This window comes from Mobula birostris, chromosome 7 (genome assembly GCF_030028105.1).
Source record: "Mobula birostris isolate sMobBir1 chromosome 7, sMobBir1.hap1, whole genome shotgun sequence".
NCBI lineage: Eukaryota > Metazoa > Chordata > Chondrichthyes > Myliobatiformes > Myliobatidae > Mobula > Mobula birostris.
In genome coordinates, this window is record NC_092376.1 from 60740241 (window position 1) to 60757378 (window position 17138).

General features: G+C 40.6%; 1 protein-coding gene across 1 annotated transcript in view; it reads right to left on the minus strand.

Annotated features, from left to right (window-relative positions):
• The window catches only part of tenm4 (teneurin transmembrane protein 4), a 631884-nt gene that overhangs the window by 31931 nt on the left and 582815 nt on the right, over window positions 1-17138 (minus strand). The window lies entirely within an intron of this gene.

The window sequence follows — 17138 nt, forward strand, 5'->3', positions numbered from 1 at the left end:
GTTACATCAAGAAAAAAGCATTAGAACAGGAGAAACCTCTACAGATGTATTGTAGAGAACATTCTGACAGGCTGCATCACCACCTGGTATTGGGACGGGGTGGGGGTGGGGTTACTGCATGGGATTGAAAGAAGCTACAGAAAGTTGTAAAACTAGCCAGCTCCATCATGGGTACTAGCCTCTGTAGTATCCAAGAAATCTTTAAGGTGACTCAGAAAGACGGTGTCCATTATTAAGGACCCTCATGACGCAGGACATTGTTACCATCAGGAAGGAGATACAGAATCCTGAAGACACACACTCAGCGATTCAGGAACAGCTTCTTCCCCTCTGCCATCTGATTTCTAACTGGACATTGAACCCATGAACACTACCAGACTTTTTACAAATTATTTCTGTTTTGCACTATTTTTAATTTAACTATTTAATACATATATATATATACTTACTGTAATTTATTTATTTTTTCTATATTTACCATGTATTGCAATGTACTGTTGCCACTAAGCTAACACATTTCGCAACGGATGTGGATGATATTAAATCTGCTTCTGATTCAATCTTGTTTCAGTACCTGGATTTCAGCTTAGAATAGACTGACTTCTGCAGCGCATTATAGTGGTTTGGATTTTGTATGACAGTAAACTGATAAAGGTCTTCATTATTACACCATGAAACCATCAAATTCTGAAGAACATATATACACAATTAATTGCAGAATTGAAAAGTGTTGTCATGCTCCTGATTTCCAGAGGCAGCATGATGTCTTACAACTTTCTTTCAGTGCAAGATAAATCAATGTTCTGACAGGAACTCAAAGCATTCACACACTAATTCCACGTAAGAATGCTCTGAATATGGTCCAAGTCCAGTGCATACTGGACCAAGAGAAAGAAAATTATAATGTAATTGGATAATCAAAGATCAAGTTTATTATCAAAATATGTATACCATATGCAACCTTGAGATTCATCTTCATACAGGCATTCACAAAACAGAGAAGAACAATAGACTTCACTAAAAAACACACAAGGCTGCCACATAATCAATTTGCAAGAGAAAACAAATTGCACAAATATTTAAAAAAAAGTAAACGAAAGCACATGGAACATGAACTACAAAATCCTTGTAAGAGATTCCACAGCTGTGGGGCTTATTCAGTGCTGAGGCAAGTGAAGCCTGTCTGGGAGCCCAATCGCTGCAGGGAAACAACTGGTCCTGAATGTAGCAGCCCGGGACAGAAGACTCCTGCTCCTCTCCCCCAACGGTGGTATGGAGAAGAGAAGGAAACTGATCTCAGATAGATGCCACTGGACACCTGCTTGTTTTCCACTCTCATCCTCGACGATTTTAATCTTGCTTGATGCTTTAGTTGGCATGGAGTAATTCAGCTGCCCATTGATTTGGCTCCTGCTATCTGCCTTGACACAGTGCCCCCCACAGTGATGGCTGCCCCGCTGTAACCACATTCTCGAGATTTTAATTCACTGAATCCCCCAGGAGATCGCAGAAGTGCCAGATCGTTCAGCCGGTTCAAAAGTATATCCTTAAAAGTGAAATTACAGACTACGGACTGAAGCGATCACAGTTCAGAAGAAGTATATCTATTAGAGTATCCGGTAGTTTTGTGAACTGCCTGCAAAACGTCACCATTGGTTGTTGGCTTGCTATCATATAATTTTCAAGAACAATTGGAAGTATGCAGGTCACTTGATAGCTATCATCCTTAATACTGCAGAGAATTCCAACGTTTGTTTGTAAACACATGGTAGCATCAAAGGGTTTGAGGTTATGATCTAAACAGCCAGAGAGAGAGCTGCACGGCATCAAGTCGTACCTCCAGTGCTCCTGGTAGAGCTCCCTAGCGGCATTTTGTTGGGACAATCTCCTCTGTTTAACATCCTGTCACTAAGTTCTAATGAGCAGAAGTATTTTTTTCCTGACCCTCTTTGGAGAGGTGGTTTTACCCTATTACATGTATCCTGAAAAAATTAGATCTCACTTCGCTCACGCTATTCCTATGTTTTGTTAATGTGGGAAAGAATCATTTCGCATTTGTGAATCGCTTTATTTTAATTTAGGGAGAAAGTCTGGAGCAGTGAGTTTCTTGCATGTCCACAGCTTCATCCTATTTCTTGTCTGAATTTTAGGTTCTGGAGATGCTGAAATATGATACGTAATTTCAGACACAGCACAACTGGTAAGCAGATAATTATTTAACATGGTAGTTAAAAAAGATTTGAGAGAGAAAGAAAGTTGCAAGTTCATGGTGTTCTGACAAAAAGTCATCAAACTGAAATGTTAAATTTTTCCCAGGAGATGATGTCTGACCTGCGTAGTATTTCCAGTAATTTCAGCTTTCAGTGCTAACTAGGTTCAATGCTTATGATTGGGAAAAGAAGATTTACTGGCATTTTTGTTGTGTTAATGAGTACATATTACAACAAAGCACTTCTAATTGACTTATTTAACAGCTCAACGGGATGAAAGGTGAACTTAGTTGTTAATTGTGGACACTACACCAAAGAACATTTCAAATCAAATCCGCTGTGAGGGCTGTTGAGGCATCTTTGATGCTGCATAACCTCCTCCTGTGCATCCTTCCCATGCTTGGCTAGTTTTACACAATTTCTTGAATGATTTGTTGCCTGATAAACTCATTGCTGACAGACTAAGTGCTCAGGATATGAGATGTCCAGCAGCCTTCCAGAGCAAATGATTTCTAATGTCTCAATCCTATTCTGACCTTTACTTGAGCACTTTCCCTCACAGCCATAGATCAGGACAGGGTTTACAACAAATGCAACCTTCCATTCAGAGAAATACTGCTATTTGTTCTGACTTGTGTTGGTTTTGTCAATTGATTGGGAACAATGACAATTCAGGTCTTATCTTCCTCTTCAGATACTGTGTCCTCAGTAATGATAGCTACTAGATACTTAAATCATGTTATTTTTGTTTATTGGCCTGGAAATTGTTCACAGCATTTTATTGGTATGAAATAGCACAGTATGTCACCTAAGGCTATTTATAAAATCCCTATAAACAGTGCAATCTCCAGTTGTGAAGGTCCCAGAACACGATGTGGGGTTTCCTTGTGTCAAGTTATACACTGTCAGTTTCAATATACATTACTCTAAGACCATAAGACATAGGAGCAGAATTAGGCCATTCAGTCCATTTAGTTTGCTCTGTCATTCAATCACGGCTATTTATTTCCCCCTTTGACCCATTCTCATGCCTTCTCTCCATATCCTTCGACATCCTTGATAATGAAGAAACTGTCAACCTCCGCTATGAATATTCCCGATGACTTGGTCTCCAAGGCTGTTTGTGGCAATGAATTCACAGTTTCACCACCCTCTCGCTGAAGAGATTCTTCCTCATTTCAGTTCTAAAGGGATGTTCTTCTATTCTGAGGCTGTGTCCTTTGTGCTACTGTAAACATCCTCCCTATGAACACCATTCCAGGCTATTCAATATTCAGTAAGGTTCAGTGAGATCCTCCCTCATTCTTCTAAACTCCAGTGACTGCAGGAACAGTCTTCAAATGCTCCTCGTACATTAATTCTTTCATTCCCAGGATCATTCTTGTAAATCTCCTCTGGATCTTCTCCAATGTTAGCCTGTCCTTTCTCAGATATGGAACACAAAACTGCTCACAAATGTGGTCTGACCAATGCTTTATAAAGCCTCAGCTTCTATTCATCTATTGCCAGACCCTGCAGCTGCCAGCACGTGGTCTGGTGGATGCAGATTCTGCTGCAAGCCCTTGAGGGATGTGCAACATTACCAGCTGCAGTCTCCCCACTACTCCCCGCAGTTAAAACAGAGAGCAACAAATACTGGACTGAAAGTATTTTATTTGAATGCACGCAGCATAAGAAATAAAATGGACGATCTTGAAATTCAGCTACAGTTTGGCAAGTATGACATTGTGGCCATCTCTGAAACTTGGCTAAAGGATGGCCGCCCATTGGGAGCTGGTGTCTTGGAAAGATAGATTAGTAGGCAGAAGGGGTGGTATGGCCCTGTGTATAAGAAATAATATTAAATCATTAGAAAGGAATGACATAGGATCATAAGGTGTAGAGTCTCTATGGGTTGAGTTAAGAAATGGCAAGGGTAAAAGGACCCTAATGGCAGTTGTATACAGGCCTCCAAACAGCAGCCGGGATGTGGATTACAAATTACAGCAGGAGATAGAAAAGGTGTGTCAGAAGGGCAATGTCATGATAATTGTTGGGGATTTTAACATGAAAGTGGATTGGGAAAACCAGAGGCAGTACTGGACCTCAAGAGAGAGAATTTGTAGAATGTCTAAGGGATGGCTTTTTAGATCAGCTTGTTGTTGAGCCCACTAGGGGATCGGCTGTGCTGGATTGGGTGTTGTGCAATGAACCAGAGGTGATCAGAAAGCATAAGTTTAAGGAACCCTTAGGGAACAGTGATCACAATATGATCGGGTTCACTCTGAAATTTGAGAAGGAGAAACTAAATTCCCATGTGTCGGTATTTCAATGGAATAAAGGAAATTACAATGGCATGAGAGAGGAACTGGCCAAGGTTGACAGGAAATGGATACTAGCAGAAAGGATAGCAGAGCAGCAATGTCTGGTGTTTCTGCGAAAATTGAGGGAATTGCAAGACAGATACTGTATATGCCAAATAAGAAGAAATTTTCGATGGAAGAAGGACACTACCGTGGCTGACAAGTGAAGTCAGAGCCAAAGTAAAAGCAAAAGAGAGGGCATACAAGGAAGCCAAAGCTAGTGGGGAGATAGAGGATTGGGAAGCTTTTAAAAACTTTCAGAAGGAAACTAAGAAGGTCATTAGGAAGGAAAAGATGAATTATGAAAGGAAGTTGGTGACCAATATCAAAGAAGATACTAAAAGCTTTTTTAAGTATATAAAGGGTAAAACAGAGTTGAGGGTAGATATAGGACCAATAGAAAGTGACGCTGGAGATATTGTAATGAGAGATGCAGAGATGGCAGAGGAACTGAATGCATATTTTGCATCAGTCTTCACAGTGGAAGACATTTGCAGTATACTAGACATTCAAGAGTGAAGTATGTGCTGTGAAAATTATGACTGAGAAGGTGCTCAGGAAGCTTAACGTTCTGATGGTGGATAAATCTCCTGGACCTGATGGAATGCACCCTTGGGTTCTGAAAGAAAAAGCTGGAGAGATTGCGGAGTCATTAACAATGATCTTTCAAGAATCAATAGATTTTGGCATTGTACTGTACGACTGGAAAATTACACATGTTATTCCGCTATTTAAGAAGGGTGGGAGGCAGCAGAAAGGAAACTATAGACCTGTTAGCCTGACTTCAGTGGTCGGGAGGTTGATGGAATCAATTGTTAGGGATGAGATTATGGACACCTGGAGGTGCATGACTAACCTACTGCAATTTTATGTGGAAATTACAAGCAGGGTAGACAAAGGAGATGCAGAATATGTGGTGTACTTGGATTTTCAGAAGACCTTTGACAGGGTGCTGCACGTGAGGCTGCTTAGCAAGGTAAGAGTCCATGGAATTACGGGGGAGTTACTAGCCTGGGTGGAGCATTGGCTAATCGGCAGAAAACAGAGAACGGAAATAAAAGGATCTTATTCTGGCTGGCTGCAGGTTACCAGTGGATTTCCGTAGGAGTCAGTGTTGGGACCATTGTTTCTTACGATGTATGTCAATGATTTGGACAATGGATTAATGGATTTGTGGCTAAATTTGCAGATGATACAAAGATAAGTGGAGGAGTGGGTAGTGTTTTGGAAACAGAGAGCCTGCAGAGAGACTTAGATAGTTTAGGAGAATGGGCAAATAAGTGGCAAATGAAATACAATGTTGGAAAGTGTATGGTCATGCACTTTGGTGGAAGAAATAAATGAGCCGACTATTACTTAGATGGGGAGAGAATTCAAAATGCAGAGGTGAAAAGGGACTTGAGAGTCCTTGTGCAGGATACCCTAAAGATTAATCTCTGGGTTGAGTCAGTGGTGAAGAAGGCGAATGCAATTTTGGCATTCATTTCTAGAGGTATAGCATATAAGAACAGGGATGTGATGTTGAGGTTCTATAAGGCACTCATGAGACCACACCTGGAGTATTGTGTGCAGTTTTGGGCTCCTTATTTTAGAAAGAATATACTGACATTGGAGAGGGTTCAGAGAAGATTCACGAGATTGATTCCAGGAATCCAAGGGTTACCGTATGAGGAACGTCTGGCAGTTTTTGGGCTGTATTCCCTGGAGTTCAGGAGAATGAGGGGGGATCTCATAGAAACATTCCAAATGTTAAAATGCCTGAACAGATTAAATATGGCAAAGTCATTTCCCATGGTAGGGGAGTCAAGGACAAGAAGGCACAACTTCAGGATTGAAGGACGTCCATTTAGAACAGAGATACAGAGAAATTACTTTAGTCAGAGGGTGGTAAATCTGTAGAATTTGTTGCCATGAGCAGCTGTGGAGGCCAAGTCATTGGGTGCATTTAAGGCAGAGATAGATAGCTTCTTGATTAGCCAGGGTACCCAAGGAGAAGGCAGGGGAGTGGGGATGACTGGAAGAATTGGATCAGCCCATGATTGACTGGTGGAGCAGACTTGATGGGCCAAATAGCCTACCTATGCTCCTATATCTTATGGTCTTCGTGCTTGGGGTAAGGTGCTGCTTAAGGAATGGATGTTTAAAATGGAAGAAGTTGTGTAAGTCCGTACAGGCAGCATAGAGACTTGGAATTTTGGGTGAAGAATAGTACTCGCAGGAAGAATGCTCTTATGCAAGTGGGCCATATAGACCTTCCCTGAAGACATTCATGGCAGGTATTTGACTTGGAGATTTCTGCATGGATTGATACCATTTAAGTGCAGTCCATGAATATCCGCACTTTGGTGACGTCTGTGGTGAAAGTAAGTCCTTATAAATGTTTCTGAGAGCTAAAGGGAATATAGATGAAGCCTTGCTTCCCTGAGCCTGGGGTTTGAATGACATCCCTGATGCAGCAGTCTGTATCAAACTGAGATGTGGCAGAAATCAGCAGCAACTCCTGCAGTGACTGAGGGTGGGAAGCTGAGAATAATTATGACCTTGACCTTCACAGACAAAGCTGTTCAGGCAGACCTGTAAATCAATATTTAAGGTTATAGAGAAACTATAGATCTCAGTAAGTGTGGATGTCCTTTATCTTGCACACTTTCAAGGAAATTGGTGATGTCAAAATTATTCTTTTACTAAATATGAAATGCCCTCTTTCAGACCAGTAAGATTGAAAATCATACTGGAGGCAAATCTTTGGTGCGCATTATTGTTGATGTTTTTTGTAGTAGAAGAATGGTGCAAACCAAATAAAAATTCTGCCGAAGTAGGCAGGTGTCAAAATTCCGCATGGGTGCTAAGATAATTAGAAACACATGCAATATCGCTTGATTCTGGGTTTGACCAAGTTTCACACATACAACACTTTTTTTTTGGAGTTGTGCAAATAAATTTCTTGGCCTGGTTTTGTTAATCTTGCATTCACACCTCAGTGGTGATTAGCATGCTTGTCCTTGCTTTTATTAGAACTCCATAAGTTCATGAAGATCTTATTAATGTCATCGCTAATGCACATATTTCAGTCTTCTGCCTCACCAATCTCAACATCATTGACACAGAGCTGTGAAATACTTTAAACCATTTTTTCAAAATTGTCTTAATCATAGAACTTGACTGCCAATACGGGATACTTCATGGAGCGATAATTCATTTAAATTTAGGTTCTTGATAAAAGCAAGCTACATTATATTTATTTTCACATTAATCAATAAATAACTTGAAATCAAATTTAGTTTCCAAGATGAATGAAAACATTCTGACTGAATGAAATACATGTGTTTCTTGTCCATACCTCTGTTCAGTACTTGCTAAATATAGCTGAATATCTTAACGATCATAAGTTAACTTCCGATAATATAAACCATAATTTTGTTCAGATTACTATTTTCCTTTGGAATTGGGCTGTTGTCCAAATCACTAAGTAATTTAGTAATCTGTTTAAATAACACAAGAAAAATATTTGCTGCAGAGTTTATCAAAAATTTTACTGCACAAATAATCTGATGAGAATTAAAAGAACTATTAAGCTGTACCCAGGTAGCTCTTGTTTGTCGTCCTGAATAACAGTTTCTAATCTGAGCTTTGATTCCCATGTTGATTAAGCATCTGTCCCTTAACTTCTGATGCCTCTTTTGCATATACAGTTATCCTTTAAATAAATGGCTGTTAGTGAACTGAGTGATTCTTAAGTGGGGAATAATGAGATGAATCTCATTTGGTGAGAAACACAAGATAGATACAGGAAGAAATGTCAAGGTAGATTGAAGGCTAAGCAGAGGAAACAGTGAAGGAAAATAGGACAGGACCAAGTGTAAAATTCAAAGAACTAGGAGAGGAAATGGAAGAGAGGAATAAATAAAGAGGATGAAGAGGAGGAATTGTGAGGATGGTTGGAGGTAGCCATTTTGTTCTAAGACACTGCATTCGGCATCATTGAAATAACTGTACATTTTTGGCAGAGGAGGTTTACAAGACATTGCAATGTTGAAGACTCATGAGTAATGAGCTTCATTTGTTAATTGAGATGTAAACAGCTAGGTATGCAATGGTATAATGCGTCCAAGTGCACGGTGGAAATTAACTACATATCGGTTCTCAGAAAAGAAGAAAGCAAAGAGGGAGGCACAAATGGAAAGTCAGGGTTTTTCCATTCAGCGTGATTGTCTTGCCAATGCTGCTGGACGATTGAATTATAGCTAAATAAAATCATTGACTGAGGAAAGCTATTTTTGGAAATACCTTATGTATAAGAAAAGGAGACCATTTTCAGTTATTGAGATGAAAAAGTAAATTACATCCAGAAAAGATGAAGTGTTAATTTTCTGTTGTGCTGATTAAAACATATAACAATATATAAAACAAACACACACACACACACACACACACACACACATATACTCACACTGAGGAAAAGTCTTCAGCACCCTAGATGTATATATGTGCCTGGGACCTTTGCACAGTACTGTGTATATTATATATGTGCTAAATTTTATATTCTGCCTCAGTGTGTATCTTGTCAGGATCAAGTAGGAATCTACCAAGATTTATAGAATATTTAACATTATTTTAGGAGATCCCTATATTAGTTGAATATATAGTGAGGAGCCAGGGGCTTTACTTCATTTAAAAACATCAGATACTTTATTCTGTGCAGATATATACAGGGTTGCACAACAAATGATTTTGTTGATCAGAAATGTATCTATTTTCTTTCACAACATAGCACTAGAGATTGTGCCTGCACTGCCATCCAGAATCCGATTTGATAGAAAGGAGCAGAATTCAGTCATTTGGGCCATTGAGTCTGCTCTGCCATTCAATCATCGCTGATCCTTTTTCCCTCTCCTCAGCCCCACTCTCTGGTCTTCTCACTGTAACCTTTGATGCCAATCAAAAACCCGTCAAGCTCTGCCTTAAGTACACCCAACAACTTGACCTCCATAGCTGCCGGTGGTAACAAATTCCACAAATTCACCACCCTCTGGCTAAAGAAATGTAGAACATAGAACACAGGACTTTGGCCCACAATGTTATGCTGACCATGTAACCTTACTCTAGAAACTGCCTAGAATTTCCCTACTGCAAAACCCTCTATTTTCCTAAGCTCTATGTACCTATCTAAGAGTCTCCTCTAACCATTGAAGGCAGTGCATTCCATACACCCACCACTCTCTGTGTGAAAAACTTACCACAGACACCATCCCCTGTACCTACTTCCAAGCACCTTAAAACTATGCCCCCTCATGTTAGCCATTTCAGCCCTGGGAAAAAACCTCCTCATCTCTGTTTTAAATGGACACCCCTCCATCCTGAGGCTGTGCCCTTTTTCCCTAGACTCCCCCACCATGGGAAACATCCTTTTCACATCTACTCTATCTAGGCCTTTCAACATTTGAAAGATTTCAATGTGATCCCCTCCTCATCCTTCTAAATTCTAGTGAGTACTGACCCAGAGCTATCAAACATTCCTTGTATGATAACCCTTTTGTTCCCAGAATCATCCTTGTGAACCTCCTCTGAACTCTCTCCAATACCAGCACATCTTTTCTTAGATGAGGAGCCCAAAACTGTTCACAATACTCACAGTGAGGCCTCACCAGTCCCTTATAAAGCCTCAACATCACATCCCTGCTCTTGTGTTCTAGACCATTTGATATAAATGCTAACATTGTATTTGCCTTCCTCACTATCGACTCAACCTGCAAGTAAACATTTAGGGTGTTCTGCACAAGGACTTCCAAGTCCCTTTGCATCTCAGATTTTTTGATTTTATCCCTATTTAGAAAATAGTCTGCACATTTATTTCTACTACCAAAGTGCATGACTGTGCATTTTTCAACACTGTATTTCATTTGCCACTCACTTGCCCATTCCTCTGATCTGTCTAAGTCCTTCTGCAGCCCACCTGCCTCAACACTATCTGCCCCTCCACCAATCTGCAAACTTGGCAAAAAAGCCATCTGTTCCATCATTCAACTCATTGATATACAGCATAAAAAGAAGAGGCCCCAGCACCGACCCCTGTAGAACACCACTAGTCACTGGCAGCCAACCAGACCAGGATCCTTTTATTCCCACTTGCTACCTCCTACTAATCAGTCAATGAACTAACCATTCCAGTAACTTTCCTGTAAAACTATGGGCTCTTAACTTGGTAAGCAGCCTCATGTGTAGCACCTTGTCAAAGGCCTTCTGAAAATCCAAATATACAACATCCACTGCATCCCCTTTATCTATACTACTTGTAATCTCCTTAAACAATTCCAACAGGTTTGTCAGGCAAGATTTTCCCTTACGGAAACCATGCTGACTTTGTCCTATCTTGTCCTGTGTCACCAAGTACTCCATCACCTCATCCCCTTAACAATTGACTCCAACATCTCCCAGGTCAAGCTAAGTGGCCTATAATTTCCTTTCTGCTGCATTCCTCCTTTCTTAAAGAGTGGAGTGTCATTTGCAATTTTCTAGTGATACAAAGTACTCATTTAGTTCATCTGCCATCTCTTTGTTCCCTGTTATTATATCTCCGGCCTCATTTTCTAGTGTTCATGTATCCACTCTCATCTCTCTTTTATTTATCAATGGATATTATGATAAGAATATGTTTTTATATTAATGGAGGTACAGTATGCCTAACCATCAAATCAAATATAGGGAATACTGGAACATCAGATTATCTTCCATTTAATGTTTGCATACCTATTTGCCTCCATTTTTATCTATCTGTATGAGACAGCAATAATTTTATTAATGAAATCTAAATACCCCCACTCTTTGAACTCTAAATTATACCAATAAACAAAAAAACAGTTGATACATTGCTTAAAAATACACCTCATATCTAGAGATTAAGCAATACAGTCTGGAAATTGGAACTTGGCTTTTTTTGTGTAGGTGCTAAAAGAAGAACCAGCTATCACACAAAAATAAATGTAGAAAATTCCTGTAAATTAATTTTTAGAAAGGTATTTGTTTGTAAAGTAAAATTTTGCTTCTGTATTTCTTGACAGATGCTGCCTGCTGAGCTTGCAGCTGCCACATCATTCCAAAACTGACCTCTGGACATCGCCGTGGCTGTCATGTACAGTACTGTTGTGGGAGTGGGGCAATATCAGGGGAAGTGCGGGCAAGGCACTCTGCAATCTGTGGTCACCCCGTCTGACCTGGAGGTGTGACTCAATACATCTCAGTGCAGCAAGTAGCCCCAAGCCAGTGAGCAGAGTATTTTGAGCTAATATGGATAATATTTACCATGCTGAAAGTGCAGAATAAAAATTAATAATGGTAGATCAGAGTCTGTGGCAAAGGCATTGATGTTCTAGCAGAGTTATTTTCACTTGTGTACTGATGCTGGCTTGCTCAAGGGATTTGTTCGTCGGTTTACTGAGAGTCAAAAACAGAAATAACGGATTGCACATTATTGCCCCAATTTCTGTTGTTGAAGTGGAGATGCGTATCCTGCATGATGATATGTTTATGTGTCAGAATAATGCTGGGGAAACATCAGTTGTGTGAAAATGGAAATGGGTTTATTGACTGTTCAATTTAAGGACTGGCAGGCCATCTACCAGCAAGGGGCACTTTTTGTTCATAACCATCAGGTGTTATTTAGTCCAATTCTACTGTTCTCCTTGCTACACTTGAGACTTACTTAGCATTTACAGTGTTTTATGTTGTGCCTCTTGTTTTTAATTCTAGTCCCCATAATTCCACAACTCTTTTCCTCTTGACATATTTCTCACCGGCACAGACACAAATGTATAAACATCTGGCTCAGTGACTTCTCAGAAATTGTTCATGTCATCAGTGTTGCTCTGTGATCAGCTGGGACATAGTTTATTTGCTCTGAGGAATGATGGTGGAGGATGGGGGAACAGTAATTGTTTTCTTTTTTTTCTACTCTCGCTTTGTTTTGTGTGATATACAAGAGCAGCAGCAGGAATGATTATACCTCAGTCCCAGCTGAGGGACTGGAGTTTCAGTTGCTGTTGCAATGCAGTTTGAGTTGTCTGGTTGGAAATGGACACTTGCAGTGGTATATGTAAAACATTAGATTTGACAAATCAAAAAGGACACCTTAAACCAGTGACTTTTACTATTTTGCAAAGGAGGGAGGCGTTTTGGCAAAAAAAAACACTTCAATGATAAAAGGACAGTAATAGTAAAAAAAAAGCAATAATCTTGAGATTTAGAAATGGGTGACATATGACCAAGTAATTCATGAGGAACGAAATTAAAGTTCAAGAAGGAACCTTTTAAAGAACTCTAGGAACATATAAAAATACAGAATAATAGCAATAAATATGGATTCCTTGCAGGTACAGGTAGCAAACTTATAAGGGGAAGATTAAAATGTTTGAAAATTTAAAGATGCAGTTTGTAGCTATCATCACAATCGAAGTTACAAAACCATTTTGGGAAGAGTGGGGACTGAGAATCTATTCAAGGTGACAAATTAGGCTTTGCAAAATACTAAATCAATAATGAATGTGTTTACATCTCCTTGCTTCTACAACCTATATATCTGGGATTTAAAGAGGTCTCCACAGAGGCAGTGATTCCACTGGTTTAGTCTTGCATAGATTGTAAAGACTCAACATTTCAGGAACAGCTTCTTCCCTTCTTCTTTTTGTAAGTTATAGTATTTATTATGTATTGTACTGCACTGCTGCTGCAAAACAACAAATCTCACATATGCCAGTGATATTGAACCGGACTCTGATCTGACACTCCTGTCATTTAAGGAAGTATGGAGAAAGGGAAAGTGAAAAGTTCACCAAGTAGCCTGACATTAGCATGAGGGAAAATGCGGTAAGCTATTATTACAGACCTGGACCCAGAGCATTTAGAGAATTAAAATATAATTGGAAAAAAATCAAGAGGAATTTAAGAAAGGAGAATTGTTTCCCACAAATCTATGGAGTACTTTAAGGCTACATTTAGCTGGGTAGATAAAAGTGGAAGTCAGCTTGAATAGGCATTCAGTAAGCTTTTTTTTCCCCCCAAGAAGTTCTTATTCAAAGTTCTGAATCCTGGGACTAGATTATATTAATGTATACTGAGAATTAAATAATAGAGGTAAGCAGAGGGTGGGAATGAAAGGGTAACTTGTGTGTTCTAGAGAGAGTAACAGATATAGAGAGAGTGAGCGAGAGATCTCCATAATAGTGACACCACCCATATGTGTGTGTTCCAGTTTCCTCCCTTCTCCTCCCTCTATGGCCTGACATCCATCTGCCTCCATCTATCTACTGTACACACACTCTCCCTTCAGGCTTACAGCTCACTTTCCTCTTTCGTCACCTCTTGTCGTAGAGTCTAACAGCACAGAAACACGCCCTATATCCCAACAGCTCCATCCTAACCAAAATGCTCATCCAAGCTAGTTGCACCTTTGGCCAATATGCTTTTAAACCTTTCCCATCCACCTATCTGTCCAATCCTCGAGGCACATGTTCCAGGCCCTTCTCGAATATTCAGCATTTTATTGTGACTGCACTGTGGCCCCAGCTTCAGACCACACACCTGAACATGTTCTCCTCCACATTCTGTCCCGAACACATCCCGGCCTAGGTTCCTGGCCATTCTAAGCTTCTGATTTCAAAAGAGCCCATGTTCCAAATTAGGGGTCAATGCCATTGCTCAGAGGTGTTGCTATGAAAATACTGTTTCAAACAGATGTGGATTATTCACACACAGACACAACAGTCACGTATGGAATTGTGCCCTGCTGCTCCTGCTCCTACGAGCTTGTAACTTGTAACAAGCGACTTCTAAAATAAACCTGAGTGCTAGTAATGTGTTTCCAAGATATTGGCAGGTTTCTGTTGTGCTGTGATAAGCTGGTGTTGCAATGTATTGCAAAGGTGTTCTGCTCCCTTAGCACAGAGCACAAAGGCGCTATCATAGGGCAGCAATAACTTCATAAAATGCACACTGGTCACGTCAAGCCTGCAGAGTTATTGACGGGCAGAAATGGTTGTAGCAGGACTTGGACAATTTAGGGCACCCCAAGACAGACCAAATAAGTGCACTGGAAGTGGACTCCATACTCCCTGCAAATGTGGTGATGCTCCCTGGAAGGCTTTCTGATCACTAATATTATGTTTGAGATTGGCAAGCAGTTTTCTTTTATGCTGAGCTTTGAAATACATCTTTCCATATTCCTCAAAACTGACAGTGCTTTGCTCTGCAGAGACCATCCCTGGAGTTAACATAGTTGCTGGTCTACAGAGTTAGGTATTTCACTGTGTTCAGACTCCTCTCCTGCACTCTAGTCCAGCAGTGCAGATATCTGCTTTGTTATTTGGCAGTGAAGGAGTTCATGACTGCTTCCTCAGAAGGAGTTTTTTCTCTCCTCCTCTGAGGTGTCTTCTTTAGAGCCATGTCAAAGAACCTGTATGAAAGAGAAGAGGAATGAAAGTTAGGATAACAACTGAACGTTTGAGAAATAGCAGATGATAGTTGTCACGGTTAGCACATGGTTGTGGATTTCTTTTGTAGATTTCTGGGGAGGGGGGAGGGAATAATGAAAAATCTGGTTGGAGAAGGGGAGCTTAAATGAGTAGAGTTTCTGTTTTTCAAGAAAATGTGTAGAACAGGCAAGTACTACTAATAGGCATCGAGCAATGGATAAGGTGGCAGTGTGGAGAGGTAGTAGTAGAATAGAGGCTTTGGAGAAGGTGGATGTTTTGGAATGCTGGGGTGTTGTTGACAGTGAACATGGCAGTTGCCATGGGTTATTGAGAGAGCTAGAGAAGTGCGGAGCTGTACTCACCCTTATTAATTAAGAGAGGCCATTGCTGTGTTTTGTACATTTGATTCAGGTACTGGAAGCGATGTTCCTGGAGCTGACCACCTGATCAAAGTTCCTCCATAAATGGTGCATTTGGTGCTTCAGACTCTCCTTTCATTTTGCTGGAGATGGAACAACCTAGAAATTCTATTGCAATAGCATTCAGGTACTGGAAGTGATGTTCCAGCAGCTGACCATTTGATCAAAGTTCCTCCATATGAGTGTACAGTATGAGTGAATTTCACATACAACTTTGGTTGCTAAATGTTCTGGAGAAATCCACGCATGTGATATGAACATACAGAGCAGTGATTTAGCATAAGAATGACATCAATTAACATGCTGCACATGGCTGATGTCACCTTATGCTCTTTTACCGCACGCAGAATCAGAATCAGGTTTAATATCACTGGCATATGTTGTGAAATGTGTTGTTATGTTGCAGCAGCATATCGCAATACATATTAATAAAAACTGTAAATTACAATGAGAATATATGTGTACCTCCTCCCTGATGGTAGCACAAGGGCATGTCCTGGGTGATGGTTCCTTAATGATGGATGCCGCCTTTCTCGGGTATCGCTCCTTGAAGATGTCCTGGATGCTGGGGAGGCTAGTGCCCATGGTGGAGTTGACTGAGTTTACAACTTCCTACAGTTTATTTTGATTGTGTGCAGTGCCCCACCCTCCCATACCAGACAGTCATGCAGCTAGTTAGAAAGCTCTCCACGGTACATCTGTAGAAATTTGTGAGTGCCTTTGATGACATACCAAATCTCCTCAAATTCATAATGAAGTATAGCCACTGTCGTGCTTTTTTCGTAACTGCATCAATATGTTGGGCCCATGATATTTCCTCAGAGATGTTGCTGCCCAGGAACTTGAAACTCCTCACCCTTTCAACTTCTAATCCCTGGATGAGGACCAGTGTGTGTTCTTTCATGTTGCACTTTCTGAAGTCCACAGACAATTCTTTGGTCTTACTGATGTTGAGTGCAAGGTTCCTGCTGCAACACCACTCAACGAGCTGATCTGTCTCACTTCTGTACGTCTTCTTGTCACCATCTGAAATTCGCCAACAATAGTTGCATTGTCAGCAAATTTATAGATGGCGTTTGAGCTGTGCCTAGCCACACAGTCAGGGGTATAGAGGAAGTAGAGCAGTGGGCTAAGCACACACCCCTGAGGTGCGCTAGTTATGATTATCAGCAAGGTGGGGATGTTATTTCTCCACCATGCAGACTGTGGTCTTCCAGTGAGGAAGTCGAGGATCCAACTGCAGAATGGAGTACAGAGGCCCAGGTTTTGGAGGTTTTTAATCAGACCTGTAGGAATGATTGTGTTAAACGCTGAACTGTAGACAAGAGACTGCGGCCTGACATATGCAAGAATTAGTATTGCACAGGTTTTCTAAGGCTGCGTGAAGAGCCAAAGAGATCACAGCTGCTGCAGACCTATTGTGGAGAAAAGCAAATTGTAGTGGGTCCAGGTCCTTGCTTAGGCAGGCGTCGATTCTAGCCATAACCAACCTTTCAAAGCACTTCATCACCATAGGTGTAAGTGCTACTAGATAATAGCTGTTAAAGCAGCCCGCCCTGCTCTTCTTGGGCACTCATACGATTATTGTCCTTTTGAAGCAGGTGGAAACTACCAACTGTAGCAACGTCTTTGAACACACCCACCAGTTAGTTAGCACAGGTTCTCAGAGCATTAGAATATTCATCCTTTCGGTCCTCTCTGTAC